Below are 16115 nucleotides of genomic sequence, written 5' to 3'. Positions count from 1 at the left end.
TTATCATGCTGCATCTTCCATGGTATTATTCATCATCAAGCTGCCCATGCTCATGATCTCATTCATCATTATGCTGCCCATGCTCATATCATCATGCATCATTAGATTGCTCATGCTCATATCATCATGCTTCTTATTATGCTGCCCATGATCTCATACATCATGTTTCCTTCCTTCAGAGATAGATGCTCCAGCTGTTTCGGCAGTTCCTGGTAGTTCCGACTTTTCCGGCTGTTTTGGCTTTTCCGACAGTCCCAACAGTTTTGGAATTTCTGGCTTTTTCAGCTTTTCCAGCTTTTCTAGCTTTTCCAGCTTTTCTAGCTTTTCCGTTATTTCCAGCTTTTCTGGCGTTTTCGAATTTTTCGGGAGTTCCAGCTTTTTCAGCAGTTCCAGCTTTTCTGCCAGTTCCGGCTTTTCCGGCAATTCCGGTAGTTCCGAATTTTCCGGCTTTTCTGGCTTTTCCGGTATTTCCGGCTTTTTCGGTGTTTCCGGCTTTTCCAGCTTTTCCTTAGGATCTCTCCTCCTACTAAAACCCAAAGACAAGTAGAGAGAGGAAGAGATCCAAGTGTGTGTATAAATGACTTGAAGTCCTCTTCTATTTATACTAAAACATAGAGGTTGAATAGACATGACTGTTGGGCTTCTGAGCCTACATAAGTTGCTGGCCGACTTAAAAATTTTTCCATAACATAAATAAATTCATAACTTCATAAATACTTATCGGAATCGGATGATCTTTAGATCAATCCTACACCTCTCAATGAGAGGGATCCAATAAAAATATTAGCTGCCATAAATAATATGACCCACATGGAGTTTGGCCCTAACTTCCAATTTTAACATAGATTAACTCCTGGGGTTCTTGAAGCACATGAGGGAGGTCTGTAAGGTGTTGGTTCCTCGGTTCCACTTCCTTAACTACACTTAGGGAGTTGAATCATGTCATAGTAACTCTTTGTCACATGTTTGCCCTGGTGGAATGGTTAGCTTGGGTAAATGTGGGAGGAGGGTGTTACACCCAATTATTTTATTGGGGATGCTATTGCATTTATGCTAATTCTTCAAAGCCTTTAGCACCCTTTATGTCAGCCTATGTGTTGTGTCTCCAATTATCACAATCTGTTCTTCATAAATTCTTGCTGTAATTTCTCTTGATCCTTTTTAACTTGAATTTATTGTTGTTTCTTTAAACCATAGACATTTTTCATAGCTTTAATGGTATCTTAGTTTACTTCTCTTACTAGTCTCTTATGCCCACTTCCATCTCAGAAGAAATCTAGTCTAATCGATGCCCACATGTTTTTTATTTCAATATGTAAAGACATATCACCATCTATTTTACTTTCATTGTCTAAGATTCTAGTTTTATTATTCCCTTCCAACCTCGAGCGTTGCTACAAGTTTCTGGCCCTTAAAATCTTATTCCTGATGATTAAATCCCATTTGGGCTTCTCTCTATCAACTTTTATCTCGACATTTAACTCAGACTTCTTGGAGTAGTTGATTTGTTATGCAAACTTGAAGGTGATGGAAAAATTTCAAGTAAACTTTTATGTATTTTGGGTAATGGATCACTTTACAAAACACATAAAATAATGATTTTTAAAATTAGTTAACAACAATAACAAAGACAATATACCATATTAGAAACACATAAGAACAAAACTGATAAAGGAGTTCATCCCTCTCCTGGGTTACATCTCTTAGACAACTTCCAATGCTGGGCCTCTTTCATTAAGTGCTCAAATTTATGTTTACATGGATTTATACTGTTCAAAATGTAAATATTATTTCTCCAATGGCTTTAGAATAGAAATGAATCCCTAGCTGGGCTTTTGTTGGGCTTAATTAGGCCAAAAACTGAAGAAGTTATGCTCTCTCAAAGTTTTCTATGCTAATTTATCTTCAAACAACACTACTTTGTTATCCATCCTACAAATCCACCTTTTTTGGGCCCGTAGAGTGACAATTTCACTCGGTGTCGGCAAGATTCGCGCCGGATTGGGTGCAAAATATCCCCTACTTTAATTGCCCTGCAAGGCCTATAGGTGGAAAACTAGGGTCACATGGGGCCATGCGCCCGGGCTTGGGGCTAACCACCCGTGCCCGTCGGCATAGCCCCCTTCATATTTTACATTTGGTTTCGTGGGGCCCTTGAAAATGAGGTTGTTCCCTACGTTTTAGTGCTTGAAATCTGAGCTCTCTGCGGTGATCCGCCGTGGTTCCATGCTCCGTGGCGACCGTGGGCTGGTCTCAAAACTCCACCCCTAACTATTCTGTTCCATTTAACTTTGGCGTGTGGGCATATAGTAGGCCATGGGTCCTCGACATGGTGCCTTGTCCCAAGCCCCCCAACTATTAGCTCCCAAATCCCAGATTGTGGTTACATGTGCTCCATGTGATCCGGGGCTAGTCCCCAAAGTTTCGCCCCCTCACCACCGTTGGTGCTTCCGTCGGTTGGCGTTGGTCCGATGGTTTATTATCGCAAGTGCCATAACCTTGGGCCGGGGCTAAGCTCGAGCCCGCGACTCCCCTGCCTATAGTCTCATGGGCATAGGGTGACCGGGGACCAGGACTTAGCCCCGACCCCGTCCCCCAACATCAAACGACATAAACTTTAAATTACCAATTCAGAATTATGTTAGTTAAGAACCAGCATGCACACTAGCAGTAAGGCATTGCAATGCTGCTCCATAGGTCATGCGTTTGACTCACCCAAAGGCCTATTCAACCATAACATAGTTTTAGTAAACCCTGGGGTGCCACATGACAACCCATTACTTGGCCACATGACATCCCACCATTGGTCCAACTCATAGCCTCATTCAACCAATCAAATGCGTAGTAAATTTGACCCAATACAGATAGGCCAAGTGGAAGCCTTCCATTGACCCAAATTTTACAATGAGCCTGTCGAGTCAGTGTACAAGCTGCCTAGTCAACAGTCCTGCATCCAACCTACAAATCTTTTACCTGTTTGGGAAAACAATAAAAATGCGATATCGGTAGCATACGATATCGATTTTGAGCAATTCAAGTTGTGTTGGATTTGGGTCATCGATATCTACGTTCTGGTACAAGTTTCAAGTACTTTTGAACAATTTGAATTTTGAGTACTTTACTGATACCCTGGATCGCTTTCCCAACTAGAAGCTTTTGGATTTCCAAAAGAATATTTTTCAGTCAAAAAATAGATGAGGGTATAGTTCCCTCACCCTTCCCTTTTCAATACATTTGGCTTTGCCTTATTTTGTACCTTTGAGCCCTTTGTGAAGGTGGCTCACGTTCCTTCTTCTTGAAGTTCTTGTTTCTCTGACAAGGATAAGATCTTTTTGCAATTATTCAAGATTTTTAGGAGAGAAAAATTCTCTTGAAAGAATCTGAACATTCTCTCTTGTTTCTTCAATCAAAGGAGGCTTACCTAATTTCATTTTATTTTACCTTGAAGCTTTTCTTTGCTGATGCAAAGCCTTACTTCATATCCAACCTGAAAACTATGGTCAACACGATGCTTATCATGTTTAGGCTCATACTTGGCTTGAGTCTTCACCAAATGTGATCGCCATCGCCATGCACCATTCTTCCTCAAAGCCAAAACACTACGACAACCACAAAAAGATGTATTAGAACTAATGTTACCTTTGTCAAGTAGCTCTTGTATCTGATTCCTTATTATTGCATTCTCTAACACTGACATCTTGTTCAAACCAGTGTTCAAAAGTGATGCATCTTGCTGCAAATGAACTTCATGTTGTTTTCCTCTTTTGGGAGGCAACACATTAGATTCTTGAAACATCTTATCACATGTGTTAACCACTTCAAATAAATCAGATTTTAATGTTGCATCACATTCTTGGAAGGCTTCACATTCATCAACATGTTTATGTTTAATCATGATTCAACAATGCAGAATGCTGACTAGCATTTACAAACCACTTCATTTGTCCAACATTCACAAGTGATAAATTCAACTTCTTGCTATGTGATTTAACAATATAATAAATCCCATTTTTAAACAAATGATACTTGTTCTCATGGCGATGAAAGATGGCTTTCCTGTCATATAAGTATGGGCTTCCCAAAAAAATCCCACAAATGTCAAGTGGTACTGCATCAAGTTCTACCTCATCAATAAAATTTGCAGTGATGGAAAATCTAAGTATGAATTTTCTTGTAACTTTCAATTTGGCATTGTCATAGACCAAACCCAAAGGATAAGGTTTAGGATGAGAAATGGTTTCCAATTTTAGTTTCTTGATAATGCCTTTTGAAATGAGGTTTGCTTGTGATCCACTATCAAACAAAGTATCTACTTTGTTATGTTTTGTGATGACTCTAATATAGAAAATCTCTATTATTTCTCTTTCATTTTGAGTTTTAATGGGTTTTATAGAAGAACTAGTACTTGCAATTGAATCCTCATCTTTCAATCCCATGGCTATGATTAGATCTTATTGTGTAGTTGCAACAATCTTTTCTTTATCCTTGTTATTAAACTTTCTGGGTCTCATTTCAGGATGAAGTTTCCAATCGTGGTCTTCATCATGGTCTTCTTTTGAATAGTGCATAAATGTGATTTTTTCTCCCTCCTTCCTGAATAAAGCATTATTTTTATCCTTGCCTTTGAACTTACCTTTTCCTTTTTCTCCAGACTTAAATGACTTCTCACTAGTTTCTTCAGAAATAGTCTTCCCTCTTGCTTCTAAATGAGTTGATTGTACGCAAATTTCATCTAGTTTTGTAGCGTTAAACATGAGAATAATGTGTCTCAAATAACCATGCAATACTCCAATGTAGTTCAACAGAGTATCTTGGGAGGACAAATCTATACCCAAAATCAAAGATCTTTTTTTAAATTCTTGAGTATAGCTTTTCACATTTTGACCCTTAGCTTGTCTAAAGTTTTTCCAATTAGATTTTTGCATGTATGTTAATGGATAAAATTGCCTTCTTATTACAACAACAAAATCATTCCAAGAGGATAAAACCTTACCATGTTTCTTCATGTCCTCTTGAGTTTTGGCCTCCCACCAAATAAGTGTTGCACTTTCCAACCTAAGAGAAGCAAGCTAAATTTTGGTCTCATCATCCTTGATTCTTTGTATTCTGCAATACGCTTCAATATGATGAATCCAATTTTCTAATTTCTTAACATTTACCTCTCCATCATACATAGGTAGTTCAATCTTTATGTCAAACTTTAATAAAGGGTTTTTACCACATCCTTTTGGAGAATTTGGAGGTGTTTGTGAAAGGGTAGAAGAAGTAGAAGAAGATGAGGATGAAGATGAGGATGAGGATGGAGGTGAAGGTGGTGGCTTGTCACCATTTCCTCCATTCCCTTTTGGAGGTTTGTCTCCTTTTCCTCCATCTCCTTTTGGAGGTTTTGAGCTCTCCCCTTGCAACCTTGAGTTCCTCTCTTCATAAAGAACTTTTACCATTTCAGACATTTCAAAGAAAGCTTTTCTAAAAGTTATTTCATCCTCAGACATCCCTTTAGGACCTTCTTCATGTGCCATGACTAGTGAAGCTTGAGGTATGAGTGTTCTCCTTGAAATAATTTGAGATCTTGGCTCCAAAATTTCTCCTTATCCTCTTTTAAGCTTCAACCTTGTTAGCATCAAAAAACACTTGCAAACAAAATCAAACCTTCAAAATAACCTCGAGCTCTGATACCAAACTGATCTGTTATGAAAACTTGAAGGTGATGGAAAAATTGCAAGTAAATTTTTATGTATTTTGGGTAATGGACCACTTTACAAAACACATAAAGTAATGATTTTGAAACTTATTTAACAACAATAACATAGACAATTTACCATATCATAAACACATAAAATTTATAAAGGAGTTCACCCCTCCTGGGCTACATCTCTTAGTATAGCTTACAATGTTGGGCTTGTTTCATTAAGTGCTCAAATTTGTGTTTACATGGATTTATAGTGCTAATAATGTAAATATTATGTCTCCAATGGCTTCAGAGCAGTCAAAAACCCCTTGCTAGGCTTTTGTTGGGCTCAATTTAGCAAAAGACGATAAAAATTAGGCTCTCTTAAAATCTTCTCTGCTAACTGATCTACAAATTGCACTACTTTATTATCCATCCTATGAATCCCATTTTCCATTAAACCATTACTCTAAAATATAACAATAAGCTTTTCAAATTTTATTTTAATTTTATAAATAATAATATTTTTCTTTTATATGTGGATAAGATGACATTTAGTCAACTTATCTACACATTTAAGATAAGCTCCGATAGGTGGATAATATTAGGCTTAATCAACTTATCTAGACATTTAAGAATAAGCTCAAAGTTGTTGGATGGTCGTGAAAGATATTCAACATCTTGAATTTGTTATTTGTGGATAAGATGAAGCTTAGTAAACTTATGTAGACATTTAAGGATAAATTCAAAGTTGGTAGAGGGTCATGAAATATGTTCACCATGTTTGGAAGATACTAAAGGTGGTATAAAGTGAAGATTTTACATATAAAGAGATAAATTAATTACAATTTTTTTTTTTAGATAATTGAATATGAGAGAATGGTCATATATTGAAAGTTTTATTTAAAATTATGAATAGTAATGAATGAGGTGGGTTTGCACTAATATTATTGAAATGCTCTTATCAAATGACATATTTTATATATAGGTTATTTGTGTTAGAGTTTTAACTTTTCATTTCCTTATGAGCTAATTATAGTTAGTTGTACATTTACATAGAAATCATGAGGAGGCAACACTAGACTAGCATTTGAAGAGCCATAGCCTTGAGGCTATACAAATAACATTGAGGTTTCCATGAAGAAAACCAAACCCTCTTTGGAGTGGAGAACCATGGTGAGCGCAAAATTTGAAAAAACCAAAATTGACTAAGAGTAGAAGTTGAATTCATGACTAAAAGTTATAACTAGAGTGGAACAAGATCCACATTCAACGATGAATTTTGAAATATCACTAAGGTTGTCACAAGAGTTGCGAAAGCATTTGAAAGGATAATGCCCCCATGCAAGAGCTGAGAATAACTCGGAGGTGGCTCTACTTTTCTAAATTGTCAAGTGCTACCAAAGCTTATTGTCGTCCTGCTCTTGATTTAGAATAGCATTGGCCAAAAAATATTTGACATGCCATAGTGTGATAAAACTTAGTAGTTGTGGTACAACTAAAGCTAAGGCATGGCACAAAGTCATCGATAATTGAATTCACTACCTCATTGTTCTAGGAGACTTGTTGTTTAATCGAGTTCTCAATCAAATACAACCTTTCTTGACTATCAATCAAGATAGAGCAATGAAAATCATCGATTATAGGAGCATCGTCATATTTAGTTCTAGTACACCTTAAAGAGGCCTTACCATGAGAATTGGAATGAAGCAACATAGTACACATAATTACCAATAGAAAGACAAAAACAAACATAGTTGAACTAACTATACTTTATAATAGCCACAATTTACATGTACACTAGGGAAAAGGGGTGGTAAGATCCATCTTAAAACGTTGGAGCTAAAGACCAAGTATAGGTTTAACACCCTTTTGAATTAAAGGATCTATTACCTTTATGATAACCGTTAACATAGTTGAACTAACTATACTTTATAATAACCACAACTTACATGTACACTAAGGCAAAGGGGTGTTAAGATCCATCTTAAAGCATTGGAGCTAAAGACCAAAGATAAGTTTAACACCCTTCTTCATTAAAGCATATATTACCTTTATGATAATCGTTGTGTCCTAGAAAAAAAAAACTCCATGACAAATACTTTATTCCATTATCCCTACTGATAAAAAAAAAGTTCAAATGTTAATTATCTAGATGTGAGAAATTGTTCATCATTTGGACATATGTGTGTTGTACGTCCTCTCACGCCTTCAATCACCCTGTACTAGGAATATTGAAATATTATTATTACCATGGTCTTTGTCATATGGAGAGCGAGGGCCGTTGGGTGCTTTCAAGCACATTGGGCTACTAAATAGCTTTAGTATGAAGAGTTCATCCATAAGTAGTGCAACATAAATATTTGGCTAACTCTAGCTCAATTTATGAACATACAACAATTGGTTCAGTGTTTAAATAAATATATATTGTTAATTATGATTTGAATATAAGTAAGAAGTTACAACTTTCGATAACCACTGAGACTACACAAATTGACAATTACAACATGTTATATTAAAGGCAAGACATGCAATAAAAATATAGAGAGTATAGATTGCAACAACTAAGTGCATAGAGGCAGGGGTGTATTAGACAGGGCTTACTGGTAAGGAAGGCTTGCACTAAACTTGCCTGAGATAAAGTAATGTTTAGGAGGTTGACCATGAATTTGAGGTTTAAGGGTAGAGGGTTGAGACATACTGCCTATTTGTTGCAGAGTCACAAATTCATGGGTGGGGATGGATTCCTTTTGCATCTGTTGAATGACATTACAACACATAAGAATCATGAGTGACTAGTGCCAACAGAGACTTCATAGGAGCACACACTTAGGGTCTTCACTAGCAATATAACCAGTCAAAGCATGAGCACTGGGATAATTGAAAGTTGGTGAAAACAACACATTCATAATCATTGTTATCATTATAATGATCTACAGATGGCTTTGAGCACTGGTATCATTGAAAGTCAGTGAAAACAACACGTTCATCATCATTGTTATTGTTATAATGATAGAAAGATGACTTTGAGCACTGGGATCATTGAAAGTCGGGGAAAAAACACATTCATCATCATTGTTATTGTTATAATGATCTATGGATGCAAAGGGAATTGGAGTGACATGTTAGGGTTCCCTTGCATTTGTAAATATATATCAATTATCATTTAGTTAACATATATGTATTGTTTTAGTATTTTAAAGATAGGTTTTGGAATATTTTGAAAATCTAATATATAACTTGGTTTAGCGTTATTCATATTTATCAAAATTTCAAAATATTTCAAAATATTTAAAATATACTGAGATTGTAATGAATATAGAGCCATTGAAAATATAGTATATAACTTAACTTTAACTTTATTCATATTTATCAAAATTTTAAAATATTCCAAAATCTTCAAAATATATTGAGATTGCAATGAATATAGAGCCACTAATAAACTCCACCCAATTAAAGGGCAGGGAGAGACTAGGCACCTTTATCAAGAATGTAGGAAAAGGATTACCTTAAGTCATTGCAAATGATCTGATTTGCAATGATATGATTTACATCCCATGATTGATGTAGATGCTCAAATTTTGAAGGAAACGAGTATTATCGCCAAGGATGATGAATACTTTGCAGCAAAGGTCATTGTAATCTTGCTACGCTAGCTCGCCATCTTTGTTGTCGCTTAGTTAGTATAACAGAATTTGAAGGCTCACAAGGTACAATCAGATGATATTAATGATGATAGATTTTATGATTCGCTCCCTTCCTTTTGTACTAATTAATTTTTTTTTTTAATTATGGGTTGTTGAAGAGTGTAAAAAAAAATGGATCGTGGTGCTGAAACCCATATCACTTTTATGAAATCCTCATCTCTACAATGTTTTGGTCTTCTACATCCATAACTTGGATACAGATTTGAACCTAGAACTCTTAACTTGTTGCCAAAGTCTAGTGTGGCTACGACGTTCTCATCTCTGCAATGTTCCGAGCTTCTATGTCTGTATCTTGCCTATAGATTCTAACCTAGATCCCTCATCAGAGTAGCTGATGGTTTAAGTTAACATTCACATCTAACACTAGGATCAACGACTGCGTTGGGGATAATTCAAGGCCCGACATTTCTAGGTTGCATACACTACGCCCTGTATTGATTTTAGAGATGCAATGTATGATATGACATGATTCCATGGTTTAATAAAAGAGACAATTAGAATGCATTCTCTAGTTGCTTCACTTCCACCATAAACATGTTTATTAGCGTAGTCACTATATCCTAGTTCCATATGGCTTCCTACGACATGAACAATTATCCAACATAGGGTATACGCGTTGAGGAGTAAATTAAACACCTGAGAGAGTCGCTTGAAGTGTGGTGAAAGTTGATCTGATCACCAGTATGGAGAAGCACTTGTTGCACTAACTAGTATAGGAAATGAGATTTAATTTTCCCATACATAACCTTAAAATTTTGGAGATCTTTAATATATATATATAGTTGTGCAACCCTGATAATCATTAAAGACGAACTGGGACCAAAGACGATGATGGGAAAAGCCAAAGAACAGAAAAATGTGGGCTAGCTAGGCCCTTTTTCTCCACCACCACTATGATCATACTATATACTAGTCTCTGCTTAGGTTTTGTTTTCTTGTTCTAATGATTTCTACGCATTACTTTGATTCATTTGATGTTTTTAACCTCTTTATGTAAGGTAGATGTAGTGACATAACTTTGAAAGCGGTTTAAGGCCCGACTTCTTTTATGGGAGGATTTAGATAATTATGGTTGTAATTTTTTTTTTTTTTTTAAGTGGATTAATTTACAAAAATAGATTAACTTACCAAAAATCAGAATGTGTGTAAAAATTGTTCTTATAATATGAATTTTTGGAGAAATTATTTTTTTAATCTAAATTTTTCAAGAGAAATTATGTTTTATCTAAATTACAAATTTAGATGATTAAAATCATTACTTTTAATTGAAAAATTGATTTAGATCCTTAAAATACCACAATTTCATCTTTATTTTATAATATTATGTAATTTTGTTAATTCAAAATGGTTCTTATCAAATTTTGGTTAAAAATGTGAGTTTTTTTTTTTCATTATTTTAAATGATTGAAAAAAAAACAATATAATTTAGACAATGACATAATGAAATATTCATCATTATTTTATTTTTGCTCTATTTTGATTTTATGAGAGTTGCTTAATATTGTAACAAAATTTTATCAAGTGGCATAGGATATGAAAATCAAAATTTTCATACATCTCTACTCTAATTGGATTTCTGAAGATTTGGGTGGTTTCAAATGGAGCAAATTTCTTAAAGATATTTTTCCACTATGTATAGATGTTTGTGTTTGAAACTTTTGTCTAATTATTATCTTATTTGCAATTTAAAAAAAATTATTTTTATTTTTAAATGGAATAATAATTTTTGGAAAATATTTAACTTTAAAGATCAGCTACCACTATTACACTAGATACAACTATTTCATAAATACCACCACAAATGAGCCAATTACAACATGTTTTTTAAAACTTGAATAAGTAAAATGAATTGTTCACCTGAAAAAAAGTTAAAAAATTAAACTAATTAATATTTTTAATAAAAGATGAAATTCCATTTTTCTATATTATTTTGTCTATTATTATAATAAAATAGCTATATATAATAATAATAACTCAATAATAATAATAATAATAATATATATATATATATATATATATATATAAAAGTAAGTTATTTAATATAATTTAATATAAATAAAAATATGTTTTTTTTGGGCGAAATGAACGCCAAAAAATACTTCGAATGGTTAGGAAGTTTCTGCAATAGATTTTTCCACCCTCAACTTGCTAACGACACACGTTTCATTTCGTCGAGTATCAATATCGTTTATGTAGTTTACAATTTGTTTATGAAAGTAGAATATTTGATTGGATTATAGGCGATGACGTATGATTTCAAACGAAACAGATATATTTACTCTGTCAACTCAAAGATTCAACGAAAATTATTTTAATAGTTAAATATAGCGTAAATGAAAGTTTTAAGTTATTATAGTTTTGGTAAGAGAATAAGTTATGTTTCCAGAAAATAAGAGAATAAATTATGTTATAACCCGGAATAAATTTATATTTTACAATGAATAAATATATGGAGGGATGGTTTTAATTTATTATTTTTTTTTTAAAATATATTTTTTGGCGAATTTATTATAAAATAATTATTGTTTTAAAATATATTTTTGGGCGAGTTTATTGTAAAATAATTATTGTTTAGTGAGATCAAATTAACATAACCTAATCTTTGGTAGAGTGAACTTTATAACTGGGTCTATTTCTAAGTATTTTTGACAATTATCATTTTATTGTAAAATGCCAGCAAAATTTCCTTTGTATATGCTATGTAAATCAAAATATTTTTGATAACTATCATGTTTTTTATTGAAGCTTCTGATATTCATAATGAATTAAACAAAGTCTTTCGGTAGAAATCACATGAGAGAATTTTTTGGCGGACGCGTTTCGAACCAACAAGTGTGGTTCATCATCAGGCCAGATGAAGAGGCAGACCATGGCAAAGGCTTAAATAGAGAGCAATGTATTTGAACAATAATGTTTAAATTATAATATTAATATATTAATATATCAAAAACAAATATTATTAAGTAACGGCTATATTAAATGTCTAGTTGTTTGAAAAAAATATTTAAATAATAATATTATTTCATTAACTTATTAAAATTATTATTATTATTTAACTATCATTTTATTGTAAAAATTTATTTTAAATTTAGCAAAATTCTTTGTATATACCATGTAAATGAAAATAATAAGTACAATATTAAAATTTTAATATTTTAAAAAATATTAAAAAAATAATTATAATTGTGTAAAATCATATTTTATATTACTAATTATAGAGAATTGTTAAAAACAAATATGTTTCATTTTCCTTTTTTTGGGTTATACTATAAGTTTTAGAAATTTCTTATTTCTATGTGTTGTTTTTCAACTACCAATTTAATATAATATTTATTAGATTTATGAAAAGATTATTTCTCTCAAAATATTATTTTTTAAAATTATTTTTATAATTAAATATGTCCATGTGTGTTTTTTTCAACTACTAATTTAATATAATATTTATTAGAATTATGAAAAAATTACTTCTCTCAAAATCAATCAATAAATATATATATATATATATATATTAGTTATTTTTATAATTAAATATGGTACATATATAAGAAATAAAATTATTATGATTTTTTAAGAAATTGAGTTATAACATTACATAATTGATGATGGTTAATGATCATTAAGACTAAATTTGGTTTATTCAATTCACATGATATCTACTTAGTGATAAAATATTTCTTTAAGTTTGGTGATATATGATTAATATCTCTTAATTTTTTTTAAATCTTTCCCAATACATTTTTTTAACTATTTTAGCCAACTAGTTTAAACAATATCTTAACAACACATTAATTTAGGAATTATCTTATTGGAGGGAATCTCTCACATCCAACTATTTACAACCACTTCCTAAAAACTAGGAATAAACTCCTCATGTAGACTAACTCTACCTAATAATGACCAATAAGCTCAACAATTAGGTATGATCTTACACATATGACACGTAGGAGTTACATACTTCAACATTCTCCCTTCACAACTACCAGAGTCTTAATCTTCATCATCTCAAGTCTTCAATATCTTATCCTCTGTAGCAAATGCTTCACTATGACTTGAAGAACCTCCTCAATCGAAAAATCTACCTGTAGTCCAATCTGGCACTTTCACTTTATACCTCGATCATGTACACATCACCAAACTATCAATGTTCCTATAAATAAATAACCATCCACTAGAATGCATGGTTACATAATCATTATAAGTGTTCTTATAGTAGGATATCCCTTCATGGACATGGTTCATTCAACTTCTTGATGAACTCCCCTTGAATGTAAAACTTCACCTCCTAGAGTCTAAAACCAACAATATGGCCCACCATATCATATCTAGCCACACATGGCCCACTCTTCAAAGTGTTAAAGAACCCCCTAATAGAGGTCATTGAACTAAACTATAGAAGCAATCAGGTCATTAGGGAACACACAATAAAGGGTATGCATGCCTCTCTAGGTCTTATAACGACATGCCATTTTCATGTTAAATAGATATGGGTACAAAACACTCCATCTAATGGATATATTAGGTACACAATTTTCAAGGACCACTAAATCAAATCAAAACAATGTATGTAGACTTGCGACAACTATGATGTGTAGATCACAGTACAATATGTTCATGTGTGTTATTATTCAACTCACACAATTTTACCTTATTTGCCCGTCATCATCTAGTCTCTATTGTTGCCACAACTAATATCCTTTGCTGCCATGATGCTTCCATAAACACTATCACCTACTTTTCTTGGACCAAGCTCCAAAGATCTTTGTGTTGTATCAAGAACCTCTTTGTCCTCCTTGTTGCAAACTCATCATTCACTCCAAAAAAAAAACTTGCAATCAACACTTTCTTTTCTTAGGAAAGAACAATTCAACTCACTTCCACCTCAAAGAGTGTCCATGCTCCTTGAACCTTCACCTAAAGAATTATCATCATGTACTAGCTAGAAATCATTCATAAAATTAATACCTTAGATTGAATTGGAACTTATTGTACTTTAGGGCCTAACAACAACTGACCATGAAGATTGAGTAATTGGCCATCCCATGGACCTACTTCCATCTATGAAGATACATGGGTGCCATCCACTATACTCCCTAATTATTTAGGAAAGTAGTCTAGATATGGGATTTATCTAACTCAATCTTGCATTTTCTGCACCTTCCATTGTGGACTTATAGTGCAACATTCAACTATCAGTTTAAGGAGTAAAACACATAGGTAGAACTCCCTTCTGGCTATGCCACTTCTTCACTATCCAGATTCATGAATGATTACAACGCTACAAATTATCAGAAAGAGATAAAATACATAGTGATAAGATTACCATTTTTTTCTACAATCATTCGCACACTAGGAATCTCAATGTTTCATCTTTGGCATCTATGTTTTCATATTGGTTCAATCTTCATCTTGTAGTTTCATACTTTAGGAAATGGTTAGAGTAGTCAATTCTAACAACCATGCACCCACATATTATTTTGATTAGGCTCAATATGTATTTTTTACGAACTCTAAATAAATTCAAGCACACAATTTACTTTACTTCCCAAGGATTCTAACAAATTTTCATTGAAATAGAAATATGCTCTGATCGCTTTCGTAGCCCTTAGCTAATGTTCATATTATTGTATTCAATCTTTAAATATTGGATCCATATTTTCTTTGAGTTGGGGGATCAACTTCACACCATGCACAATTATGATTCTCTTTGTAGCTTCTCTAGGATTCAACTTTAGTAACTCTCTATCACTACCATGTTTTTGTCATTGTCATCTGCAACCAACCAAATGTAAATTTATATTCATCCCGAGGTTCTAAAACCCTCAAATATAGACCTTTCAACCCTTCAATATCATCCTCTAAAGTATCCTTCTGAAGGAAATACACACAATATTTTTCATTTTCTTCATCAATTGGAAGCTCTCCACACACAAGTTTTGAATAAAGTTCTACTTTCTTCTTCAATGCTACATAGCTAACTAATCCATCATTTTCAAATTTTAGTTGAATTTTATCCCTATGAGATTGATATTCAATGCTAGAGTTCTTTTTGAAGAAGATATTATGAAGGGTATTGTTCCTTTTCCTTGCATGATGCAAATCAATTTTAGGGGCAACATCCTTGTTCCACTTGGCCTCCTCTTGGGTTCTATAGGGTCGAGCCCTCTATTCTAACAAAAAAGACACACTCACCCCTTATATGGCCTTCTATTTCTTAGGCATATCCCCTGACTTTGTCTACTATCCCAAAAACCCAATGTAACAACCCTGGTAAAAATTCATGTAAAAAAATATATATGACCAAGGTCATGGGACACGTATTCCAAGCTGAATGTTGGGAAAACATCCCAGTCGGTGTTCATTTCGGTTATTATGGCTAAAGGAAAATGGAAAAGGAAATGTCAAAGGCTTTGGAAAGGGAAAATGACATTAATTAGCATTTTGTTTATGAAAATAATGGGAATTAGGAGAAAAGGAAGGTGAAAGGTCACAAGTTGCATCTGAGGAGGAAAATTAAGGAAAATAATGGAAAATGAAGAAAATAGAGGTCTCATTGATAAAAAGGCTTTTGAGGATCAATTCATATACTTTTGTTAGTTTAGTTTTGGAGCGCTCTCTCTATTCTCTCTCTTACACACTCTTGGATACTTAGAATTTTCTTGGAACACTTCAACATTGGATCAAGAAAAGCAAAGAAGGCAAGATGAAGTAACGATCAAGCAAGGAAGAGCAGGATCAAGTAG

At 33.3% G+C, this 16115-nt stretch overlaps 1 pseudogene; it reads right to left on the bottom strand.

Moving 5' to 3' along the window:
* Positions 1-1112: 1112 nt before the first annotated feature.
* LOC149241079 (uncharacterized protein At4g18257-like) lies at positions 1113-15654 on the bottom strand (annotated as a pseudogene).
* Positions 15655-16115: the final 461 nt, after the last annotated feature.

This window comes from Pinus tabuliformis, chromosome 8 (genome assembly GCF_031772625.1).
Source record: "Pinus tabuliformis cultivar Carrire ecotype Pingquan chromosome 8, CPIR1, whole genome shotgun sequence".
Taxonomy (NCBI): domain Eukaryota; kingdom Viridiplantae; phylum Streptophyta; class Pinopsida; order Pinales; family Pinaceae; genus Pinus; species Pinus tabuliformis.
The sequence above is the reverse complement of the archived record's forward strand: the minus strand, read 5'-3'. Positions and strand labels throughout refer to the sequence as shown.